This window comes from Notamacropus eugenii, chromosome 4, assembly GCF_028372415.1.
Source record: "Notamacropus eugenii isolate mMacEug1 chromosome 4, mMacEug1.pri_v2, whole genome shotgun sequence".
Taxonomy (NCBI): Eukaryota; Metazoa; Chordata; class Mammalia; order Diprotodontia; family Macropodidae; genus Notamacropus; species Notamacropus eugenii.
This window is the reverse complement of record NC_092875.1, coordinates 258,913,045-258,925,444: the sequence shown is the minus strand read 5'-3', so window position 1 is coordinate 258,925,444 and position 12,400 is coordinate 258,913,045. Positions and strand designations below refer to the sequence as shown.

At 39.0% G+C, this 12,400-nt stretch overlaps 1 protein-coding gene across 1 annotated transcript in view; it reads right to left on the bottom strand.

Moving 5' to 3' along the window:
- LOC140501183 (meprin A subunit beta-like) overlaps positions 1 to 12,400 on the bottom strand; it is an 84,432-nt gene that overhangs the window by 64,149 nt on the left and 7,883 nt on the right. The window contains exon 2 of the mRNA XM_072604486.1: positions 12,019 to 12,130. The gene's annotated coding sequence lies outside the window, so the exon portion shown is untranslated. The remainder of the gene's footprint in view (positions 1 to 12,018; positions 12,131 to 12,400) is intronic.

Here is a 12,400-nt window from a genome sequence, read left to right as displayed (position 1 = left end):
TGTCACCTACCTGCCCACCTCTCCTCCCTCCAACAATTACACAGGTACAGTCAACAATCTTTGTCATTTCTGAGCATAAATTATTACTCATCACTGGTGTTTGAATATATATATACAAAGTTAAGCCACGACGCTCTGTTGTCATCTTCTGGAATGGAGCTCTCAACTCCCACATTATAGAGAATCAATAATTACAAAACTGGTCTGAAAGCTCAGTTTCTAGAATAGAATGAAAAAAAACACTTATATCTCATCTAAGAGTTAGTAAAAGCTAACTCTTGGGCATAGCAAAGAAAGGCTATTTAGTGAAAATACCATGTTGATTCAACTGAGCTCAACTTTCCAGCATCAGTGTTGGTTATGCTACCAATCTGTTAGAAGCCTAAGAGAAGAGTCAGGTGACTATACTTGTCCCTAAAGTACCGGGAAGTGACATCAACAGCCCAAACCTTTAGTGTCCTGAGATAATTCAACCTCAGGACAGTTTCAATACCTCTTAAGAAAAAGAACCAGTTTAGCCCACATGGTGGGGGACTTCAGTACTAATTTCTCCTACCACAGAGGCATGAAAAACTAGTCTTTATACTTAAAATCCAAAACCATAAGCCTAGTTTAGTGATACATGCTCACCCTGAAAAGGAAATTACATATGTCCCATGCTATCATGGCTTATGAAATCCTTCACAATCTTCACCTTTAGTGGGAATTTTGAGGAATATCTTTCCATAAAAAAGAAAGACTTGCTGTTCAGTGATCCTTTTGACCAGCTAAAGTGAACATGTGATGATCACAATTCAATGCAACCCAAGCCAACTATGATTGACGAATCACCTAGAATGTGCCCAACACTAATGAAAACATACTGCTTTCAAATGCATCATTTCACATAGAATATGTTATTTGAGGAAAGGTGCTTTCCTATGCATGGGGTAGTGGGAAATGCTCTTGCCTTGGATTTGAGACCTAGGTTCAAACTCTGTCTTCAATGCCTATTTTAGTCACCTTCAATGGACCTTGGAACAATTTGTTCTCATCCACCCATTCCTCTGGGAGGAGTCTTCACATGGTTGGGGTAGATATTCCCCTAACTCCCTGAGGAATTTGAGGCTTGTTGGTGAACCTCAACCTGCTTTAGCCCACCTGCTGAGACAGTCTTACAGGGGTGTGGCCACTATGCATGCTACAGCTTCTTGGAGCCACAGGTGAGAATTGAGTGGCAGGTGAAGACCACAGGTGGATGAACTGCCATGAAAAGGGCTCAGCCAGCCCTCACACCAGATGTGCTAGTCCTCTCTGAATACCCCAAACACTCTATACATACCCAATCAGACAGGCAGTCCACCTATGATTATCCCCATTTTATATACATATAAGGAAACTCTAGAAGTTAAATGATTTACCTGGATGTCACACAGCCTGAGTGACCTGTAGCACAGTCTGTGTCAGAGCCAAGGAAAATAGGCCCTTTGACCCTAAGAGCAGTGTTCTTTCTGTTACATTACACTGAATAGGTTGGGAAGCAAGATTGTTTTCACTATAGTCTTAGGTTCAGCACTTAGCCCATGTGCCTGGCACATAGCAGGCCCTTAATAGATGCTTATTGACTGACTGGCAGACTAATTTCTTGTGGAAATAGATGTGTATCCTCCCTTCCCTTCATTGCAGAGGTAGGATCATGAGTATTGAACACTGCAGCTACTATTAGACATAGTCAGTGTGTTGGAGGGTTCTGCTGTACTGCTTTTATTCCTTTTTGTTTTTCTCATCATCATTACAAGAAAAAACTTGCTAAGAAGGGAATCGGGGACATATATGGATATATGAGTAAGTAGAGTAAGTAAAGTAAGTAAGTAAAAGTAAAAGATCACTAAGATAAGTTGATTTTTTATATGGATGCTAGAAATTATGTTGTACATTTGACTCATGTTCCCATTTCTCCATATTATTTCACTGTAGCTTCCAATATGTTTCTTTATCAACCTGTTTCTTCGCTAATTCCAACCTGCTAAAATGTCATCTCTTCTACATAATTCACTTTCATATTTTGTTTTTATGGTTTACAAATCCCTCTCTTCACAAATGTCTTGTGGCAGGGGTGGAGCCAAGATGGTGGAGTACAAGGATGGACCTGTAGAAACTCTCCCCCCATAGCCCATAAAATACCTGTAAAAAATGACTCTAAACAAATTCTAGAGCAGCAGAAGCCAAAAAACAACAAAGTGAAAGAGATTTGCAGCCCAAGACAGCCTGGAAAGCCAACAGAAAGAGTCTATTGCACCAGGCTCAAAGTGGAGCTCAACCCAACCTTGGCCACAAGGCACAGCATGGACAAGACTGGAGCATGCTTCAGAACATGGAATCACAGTTCCCAGATTTATCAACCCACAAACACCAAAGACAGCTTCAAAGGTAGGTGAGAAAGCTCTTTCACCTGAGTGAGAGGGGGCTGTGGGTCTGGCCCAAGAACCAGCCCCAGGTGGGGCAAAAGTTACTGCAGCAGTGTGACCTTTCAGAATCCTTGGCCTAAAGACCCTGGGGGAATTGAGGAGCTCATCTAGGTCTCAGTCCTGAGTGGAGATTCTGGGGTGAGGAGGAGTGCTGGCAGTAGAGCTGGTGGTGATAGAGGAGAGGGAAACCTATGACAGATCATGGGCAGAACAGAGTACTTGTGGTTGGTCACAGGCAAGAGCACAGGCCAAGAGAGGAGTAAACTCCTCTCCTTTAATTGTGCCACCTCGGAGGAATTGAGAAACTTACAGGTCCCGAGAGTATACCCTCCACTTGAAAAAGGACTCAAAAATCAAGTAACTGATTGGGAAAATTCCCAAAAAGGGAAAAAAATAAGACCATAGAACATTACTTTCTTGGTGAAAAGGTATTTTTTTCCATTCTTTCAGATAAGAAAGACCAAAGCATACCATCACAGGAAGATCTAAAAGTCAAGGCTTCTGCATCCAAAACCTCCAAAATAAGGGGGCAATGGTCTCAGGCCATGGAAGAATTCAAAAAGGATTTTGAAAATCAAGTAAGACAGGTGGAGGAAAAATTGGGAAGAGAAATGAGAGCGATGCAAGAAAATCATGAAAAGCAAGTCAACAGCTTGCTAAAGGAGACTCAAAAAAATGCTGAAAAAAATAACACCTTTAAAAATAGACGAAACCAGGGGTGGAGCCAAGATGGTGGAGGAGGAAGATGCATATACTCTAGCACGTCCCACATAGCCCACAAAATACCTGTAAAAAATGACTCTCAACAAATTCTAGAGCAACAGAAGCCACAGAGCAACAGAGTGAAAGAGGTTTCCAGCCAAAGGTAACCTAGAAAACTGACAGGAAAGATATATCTCACGGGACACTGAGTGGAGTGGAGCTCAGCCCTGGCCACACAGCACTGGGAGGAACAGGACCTGAATAAACCTCCAGGGCAGAATTCCCAGCCTGTAGGGTCCCAGATCCTTCAACTTACAAGTGACAAAGAAAGCTCCAAAGGTCAGTGTGGGAAGGCTTTCCCAGAGAAGGGAACAGGGTTCCCCCAGCACTGGCCCTAGGTGGTGGCAGCAGTGGGTGGTGGGCAGCTATGTGGAAGCAGCCTGGTTCCATTGTCCAGGCAGCACAGCTTAAAGCCTCTGGAGGAATCAAACAGCTGATCTGAATCTCAGCCCTCAGTGGCAGCCCCACCCCCAACCAAAGCCCCTGAGAGAGTTGAGCAGCTGATCTGAATCTCAGCCTTGAGAAGAGGAGGAGCACTAGGACCCTCCTCTTGACAAAGGATTCAGAAGTCAAGTAACTGGCTGGGAAAATGCCCAAAAAAGGGGAAAAAAATAAAACCACAGAAGGTTACTTTCTTGTGGAACAGGTGTCTCCTTCCATCCTTTTAGATGAGGAAGAACAAGGCCTCATCTGTCAGAGGAAGTCAAGGCCTCTGCTTCCAGCACCTCCAAAATGAATATGATATGGGATCAGGCTATAGAAGAGCTTGAACAGCATGTCAGCAGCCTGCTAAAGTAGAACCAAAAAAATGCTGAGGAAAATAACACCTTTAAAAGAGGATAACTCAATTGGAAAATGAGGTCTAAAAAGCCAATGAGGAGAAGAAGGCTTTAAAAAGGAGAATTAACCAAATGGAAAAGAAGGTTCAAAAGCTCACTGAACAAAATAGTTCTTTAAAAGAGAGAATCAAGTTCAGGGAAGCTAATGACTATGAGATAAACCAAGAAGTTAGAAAACAAAACCAAAAATTTGAAAAAAATAGAAGATAATGTGAAACATCTCATTGGAAAAACAACTGACCTGGAAAATAGATCCAGGAGAGACGACTTAAAAATTATTGGTCTACCTGAAAACCATGATCAAAAAAAGAGCCTAGACGTTATTTTCCATGAAATTACCAAGGAAAACTGTCCTGATATTCTAGAACCAGAGGGCAAAATAAATATTGAAAGAATCCACCAATCACCTCCGGAAAGAGACCCCAAATGAGAAACTCCTAGGAATATTGTGGCCAAATTTCAGAGTTCCCAGGTCAAGGAGAAAATACTGCAAGCAGCTAGAAAGAAACAATTCCAGTATTGTGGAAATATGATCCGGATGACACAGCATCTGGCAGTTTCAACATTAAGAGATCAAAGGGCTTGGAATAGGATACTTCAGAAGTCAAAGGAACTGGGATTAAAACCAAGAATCACCTACCCAGCAAAACTGAGTATAATACTTCAAGGGAAAAAAAGTCATTCAATGATATAGAGGACTTTCAAGCATTCATGGTGAAAAGACCAGAACTGAAGAGAAAATCTGACTTTCAAACACAAGAATCAAGAGAAGCATGAAAAGGCAAACATGAAAGAGAAATCATAAAAGACTTTGTAAAGCTGAATGGTTTACATTCCTACATGGAAAGATATTTGTAACTCTTGAGACTTTTGTCAGTATTTGGGTAGGTGGAGGGATTATACACACACACATACACATATATATAGACAGAGAGTACAAGTTGAGTTGAGTCAGAAGAGATGATATCCACAAAAAAATAAAATAAAAATCAAGGGGTGAGGGAGGAAAATACTGGAAGGAGAAAGGGAGAAATGGAATGGGGCAGGCTATAACTCATAAAAGAGATAAGAAAAATTTTGTTCAATGGAGGAGAAAAGGGAGAAGATGAGAGGGGAAAAGTGAAGCTTACTCTATTCACATATGACTTAAGGAGGGAATAACACACTCACTAAATTTGGTATGAAAATCTATCTTACACTACAGGAAAATAGGGGAGGAGGTGACAAGTGGGGTGAGGGGGATGATAGAAGGGAGGGCAAATGGAAGAAGGGAGTAACTAGAAGTAAATACTTTTGGGAAGGGACAAGGTCAAATGAGAGAATAAAAAAAGGGGGGACAAGGTAGGACAGAGGGCAATATAGTTAGTATTACACAACATGATGATTATGGAAGTCTTTTGCAAAATGACACATATATAGCCTGTATTGAATGCTTGCCTTTTCAGTGGGAATGGGCAGGGAAGGAAGGAGGGAGAGAAGTTGGAATTCAAAGTATTAGAAACCAATGTTGAGAATTATTATTGTGTATAACTGGGAAATAAAAAACACAGGTAATGGGGTATAGAAATTTATCTTGCCCTACAAGAAAAGAAAGAAGAGGATAAGGGAAGGGTGGGGTGTGATAGAAGGGAGGGAACATTGAGGGAAGGGGTAATCAGAATGCAAGGTATTATGGGGAGAAAAATTGGAACTCAAAATTTTATAGAAATAAATGTCAAAATCAAAAAATAAATACAATTTAAAAAATAGACTAATCCAAATGGCAAAAGAAGTCCTAAAAGTCAATGAGGAGAAGAATGCTTTAAAAAGCAGAATGGGCCAAATGAAAAAGGACATTCATAAGCTTACTGAAGAAAATAGTTTTTTAAAAGTTAGAATGGAGCAGATGGAAGCTAATGACTTCATGAGAAACCAAGAAATCACAAAACAAAACAAAAAGAATGAAAAAATAGAAGACAATGTGAAATATCTCATTAGAAAAACAACTGACCTGGAAAATAGATCCAGGAGAGATAATTTAAAAATTATTGGTCTACCTGAAAACCATGATGAAACAAAAAGCCTAGACATCATCTTCCAAGAAATTATCAAGGAAAACTGCCCTGATATTCTAGAACCAGAGGGTAAAATAGAAATAGAAAGAATTCACTGATCACCTCCTGAAAGAGATCCCAAAAAGAAAACTCATAGGAATATTGTAGTCAAATTCCAGAGTTCCAAGTTCAAGAAGAAAATATTACAAGCAACCAGAAAGAAATAATTCAAGTATGGTGGAAATACAATCAGGATAACACAGGATTTAGCAGCTTCTACACTAAGGGATCAAAGGGCTTAGAATATGATATTCCAGAGATCAAAGGAGATAGGATTAAAACCAAGAATCACCTACCCAACAAAACTGAGTATAATACTTCAGGGGAAAAATGGAATTTCAATAAAATAAAGGACTTCAAAGCATTCTTGTTGAAAAGATCAGAGCTGAATAGAAAATTTGACTTTCAAATACAAGAATCTAGAGAAACATAAAAAGGTAAACAGGAAAGAGAAACCTTAAGGAACTCATTAAACTTGAAATGTTTACATTCTTACATGGAAAGATACTATTTATAACTCATGAGACCTTTTTCAGTGTTAGGGTAATTAGAGGGAATATATATATACATATATATGTGTGTGTGTGTGTGTGTGTGTGTGTGTGTGTGTGTGTGTGTGTAGGAGGATATGGGTATGTATATGTGTATAAATTACATGTGTAGGTATGTATATGTACATGGGTGTGTGTGTTTATATATACATATATGTGTGTATATGAAGGGGAAATACTGAATATGAATTTATGAAAATGCTGAATATTGTATTTATTTTTTATTTATTTACTTTTTGTGTGTATATGAAGGGAAAATACCTGAAAAAATAAAATAAAATTTACTGTTGAATGGAATATGCTAGGAGTAAGAGAAAAAGAGAGGTAGAATGTAGCAAATCATCTCACATAAAAGAGTAAAGGAAGAGCTTTTGCAATGGAGGGGAAGAGGGGGGAGATGAAAGGAAATCTTACTCTCATGGGATTTGCTCTAAGGAGGGAATAACACACACTCAATTAGATATAGACAGGAAGGCAAGAAGGCAAGACAAGAAGGGGATAGGAGAGGGAAGATAATAGAAGGGACAGCAAATTGGGGAAAGGGATAATCAGAAGCAAACACTATTGTGGGAGGACAAGTCAAAGGAGAGGATGGAATAAATGAAGGGCAGGATAGGACCAAGGGAAATGTAGTTAGTCTTTTACAATGTAACTATTATGGAAGTGCTTTGCATTGTTACACATGTATGACCTATATTAAATTGCTTGTTTTCTCAATGAGAGTGGGTAGGAAGGGAGGGAGAAAATATGGAACTCAAAGCTTTAAGAATTAATGTTAAAAATTGTTTTAGGATGCAACTAGAAATTAGGCTATACAGGCAATGGAATATAGAAATCTATTCTGCCCTACAGGAAAATAGAGGGGAGGGGGATGGAAGATGTGTGGATAGTAGAAGGGAGAATAGACTGGAGGAAGGGGTGCATGGGGTGCATGCTGTCCTAGGGTCGGGGGTGGGGAGAGATGGGGAGAAAATTTTGAATTCAAATTCCTGTGGAAGCGAATGTTAACAACTGAAAATAAATAAATTATATATTTTAAAAAAGCAAATGTGTTGTGGCATGGATAATCCCTGTTCCTACTATAACTAACCCATTTCATGCACATGGAAGTTGAGACTTGGAGAGTTTAGGTTACTTTCCCAGAGTCAAATAGCTAATAAATATCACAGCTGAGATTCAAGCTCTGCTCTTCTGATTTCAAGTCCACAGTCCTTTACACGGATGATGCCAAATTCCAATAGAAACTAAGGGCACTAAACCTTATAAAAGAATCCCTTTGGGCTACATACTGACATATTAACATCTATGTTCTGTTGCATTTTTATTTAATTTTCTATATACTTATCAATTATATTTCAATCTGGTTCAGTTTGGACACAGGACTATTGTATTTCCATGTTTGATAACTCTATACCAGATCTGCACAGCCTGTGGCCTGCCATACCAAAGGATTTTGGGCAGCCCCCGAAAAATGTAGAGGTTCCCTCTATATCCTCTGGCAGGCCACAGGTTGTTCACGTCTGCTCTACACTGTAACCATGGTACTTATAAAGAAATAATGAAAGAGAATGAAAATACACAATTTATTCCATTCAAGGGAACTACTTACACTAGCAACTTAAACGTATCTCAAAAAAAAAAAAACCCTATATGTAAAATTAGTCACCTGTAGTTGAAAAATTGTGACTGTTAACACGAAGACTTTTGATGAAAAAACAGTAGAGTATTTGATTATTATTCCCATATAGAATTCCTATATGTAAGCAGAACTATATGGTATGGGGCCAACGATTGCATTTTGCACTAAAAATAAAAGAGCAGGTAGGTGGCACAATGGATACAACGCTGGGCCTGCAATCAGGAAGACTCATCTTCCTGAGTTCAAATCCAACCTCACACACTTATTAGCTGTGACCCTGGACAAACCACTCAACCCTGTTTGCTTCAGTTCCTCAACTGTAAAATGAGTTGGAGAAGGAAATTGCAAAACACTTGAGGAGTTTTGCCAAGAAAACCCCAAACAGGGTCTGAAGAGTCAGACACAACTGAAAAAAACGACAAAACAACAACAACACAGAACCCAATGTTTTGGTAGGAGATCTTCTGTTTGCTGAGAAATTGCCATAGTTTAATGAAATAAGCACCGTTCTTGGAGTGAGAAAACCCAAGTCCTGACTCCTTATATTTATTATATTTGTAGCCTTGAACAAGTAAGTCTTTTAATTTCTTTGAGCCTCAGTTTTCTCATTTATAAATGGGGATAGTATACACTAAATTACAGGACTTTCTTAAGGAAAACCATTTATAAACCTTAAAGAGCTATATAAATGTGTGCTATTAATATCCTAGCTCCTGGGGAAGTACCCTGAACCCTGGGCTATGAAATATACATTGGTCTTAAGTGAAGGGTGTGTCTCTGGCAAACATTAGCATTTCTATGGAGTCTTAGTCAACATTCCCTAGATTTCATAGGTACTGCAGGGTCATTTAACTGTGCTGACTCGTGCTTTGCCAGGTGCTGTTGTGGGTGATGTGGCCTCTAATTTTTGACCTTGCTCTATAATGCAAGAAAGACAAGGAACTCATTCAACAAAATCTTGTTTCATGCCTACTATATGCCAAGCACTCTGTAGTCATCACAGAGTCCAAACTTCTTATTTTACAGATAAAGAGGCACAAGGAAGGTAAGTCTCTTCCCCAGAATATTGAGCCAGAGTGCTAAGGATCTAAGGTGGGATTAGGTCTTTTTAAATCCGAGTCCCTTTATATAAACCATTATACTACACTGTTCACAAGCTGTCCATGAAGCTACTGCTGGGATTACAGAGTAGAATAAATATTTTCTTTACTCCTATTATAAAGCCAATTATGGCTAATGAGTGTTTGTCTCACTTAGTTGGTGGGAAGACCTCATCAGTAAGAGCTAACCTCAAAGAATTAGGTGACCTACTTCCTTTCCTAAACTAACCCCTCCACCATGTACTTAAATTTCTTCTCCTGTTTCTTATAGGATCTTATTTTTCCTGACACCCTCCTCTTGAAGACATATTGTTCACTAGGTTCACTCCTGCCTTCTGCCACTTATCAAAACCTATGTTCAAATCTACCTTGTCACTTACTTAGATGAGAACTGACAAATTATTTCATACTAAAGTGTAAAAAGTAGGACCAAAGTCCTATTCCAATGCCTCATTGTGATGTGGAGCCAAGACTGGATACTTGAAGGCTATGCCCATAAAACACAGGCTGTAGAAGTTTCTGCCCAGCCAGAAGGGCTTAGCATACAGTCCCAGTCTAAGACCCAACCTCTCCAAATGCAGAGAGGCCCCTTACCAGTCGTCTGTCTATCGGGTGGCCAGGGCAATCAATGAAGCAAAGCAAAATACAAAGTGGTCCTTGTCTTCTTTTGTTTCATTACTCTTCTGCAGTTCTGGTGGTAAAGTAACTGAAATGGTGCAGAAAGTGCTAAAAATCAGAGTTTTTAGGACCAAGTGTAAATATTAATTTATCTGCTAAAGAAACTACTGATGATGTCAATTACATAGTAAGGTGTGGTAGGAATGACAACTGTTAAAAAGAATGACTTGAAACAGAGGAATCTTGTATGAAGGTTGCTGACCCTATAATATTACTGCATTTTAAATAGCAGTTCGTCACGTTCTCAAAACTATACTAAGCTATAAGTTACATGAGGGAACTTTCTTTTCCCAGTGCCTAGCATGTTGCTTTTTCTATAAGACATTCTTAATACATGGTTCACAACCTAGAAGTCATCCTTAATTCTTCTCTCTCTCTGTCTCTGTCTCTCTCTCTTTCTTTCACACACACACACACACACACACACACACACACACACACACACACATCATATCCAATCTGTTGCCAAGAACTGTCAATTTCACCTCTGCAACAACTCCCAAAGATGCCCCCCTCTCTCCTCTGACAGTGCCTCCACTTGGGTGCAGGCTCTCATCACTTCATGCTTGGACCAGTGTAATGGTCTTCTGGAGAGTCTGCCCGCCTCATTTCTCTCCCCTGCCTCATCCTTCATTCAGCCATTAAAGTGACTTTCCTAAAGTATAGATACAATCATGTCACCTCCTTATTCAATACACTGGTTCCCTATTGTCTCTAGGAGTAAATACAAAAGGCTATTTTTGGCATTTAAAAGTTTTATAAACTAGACCCCTCCTATCTTTTCAATATTCACACACCTTATTCCTTGATATGCACTCCTCAATACAGGAATATTGACCTTCTGGCTGTTCATAAATAAAACATTCCATCTCAGGGCAGCTAGGTGGTGAATGTGCCCTGGAGTCAGGAGGACCTGCGTTTAACATACAGCCTCAGACACTTGACACTTACTAGCTATGTGACCTTGACAAATCACTTAACCCCAATTGCCTTGCCTTCCCCTCTCCCAAAACAAAACATTACGACTCTAGATTCTATCTAGGCATCTTTCCTGATTGTCCCTCATGCCTGGAAGACTCTACCTCATCTCCACCTATTGGGTTTCCTGTCTTCTTTTAAGTTCCAACTAAAATTCCATCTTCTACAGGAAGCCTCTCTCAATTCTTCTCAGTTGAGAACTTCAGCTACTAGTCCAAATACCTACTTTTACATCTATACAAAATTTTTATGAGATCAATCTATATATGCACCAGGGACAGTCTCGATATTAGTACCAAGGGCATTCAAGGATATTAATAAGGAAAAGGTGAATTTATATAAGTAATATTCCACAGTGGACCATATTTTTAACATTTCACAATTCACTGAAAGATATAGAATATACTCAAAACAAAAGACAACACATAACAAGCAAACTAAAACACCTCCATTACCTCAACCACCACCTCTCCTAAGACCTGAATAAAGATAGCTCAGGACTGAACTCAGGATCCTTGAAATAACAGTGCCTCCCAGACTCCTGACCATGCTTCTGTGCCAGACTTTTCGTCTTCCATCATCACATTATATATGTAGTCTTCCCCTTGGAACATGAGCTCCTTGACAACAGTCTGTTTTTCTTTTCCTATTTGTACAACTTAGTAGAAAATTTAGCCCAGTACTCTATACGTGGCTTGTGTTTAGCAAATTCTTTTTCTTTCATTCATTCCAGATTCAATTTGTGTTTATTTGTTGATTTTTTTAAAAGCATTTGAATGAGTATAGCAAAATATTCATTCTCTTGCAATAAAATGTTTCCCATAAACACATCAAAATATTCAAGATTCCATGAAAAATATAACACGAAAAAATCTGGCAATCTTCTATTAACAGCAGGTGAGATATAGAACAGTGAAGCAAATATACTCACCAAAATTGTTTGCCACTGACATGAAAGAGATCCGTCACAAAATCCTCCATATGTTCTTATATCCATTAATCTCCAGAATTTTGCAGAGCTTCCTGGGAAAGATCAATGTCCACTGAAAAAAAAAATGACCCAATTATCCACACAGGGGAAAAAAAGACAGAGAGAAGAATCCTTATTGTCTAGAATTTAATATGCAGTTACATGGACAATCTATATACATCATTCATCTAGAAAGCTATCTAGGACAAACAGTACAAATAGACAATTAATTAATTGGTTCCTGAATTAAGCAGGAGGATAATAGTTCCTCTACTGATGGCAAACTTCCAAGTACAAAGGCCCATATTTTTAAAATAAATATTATACTAGAAATGCTATACAA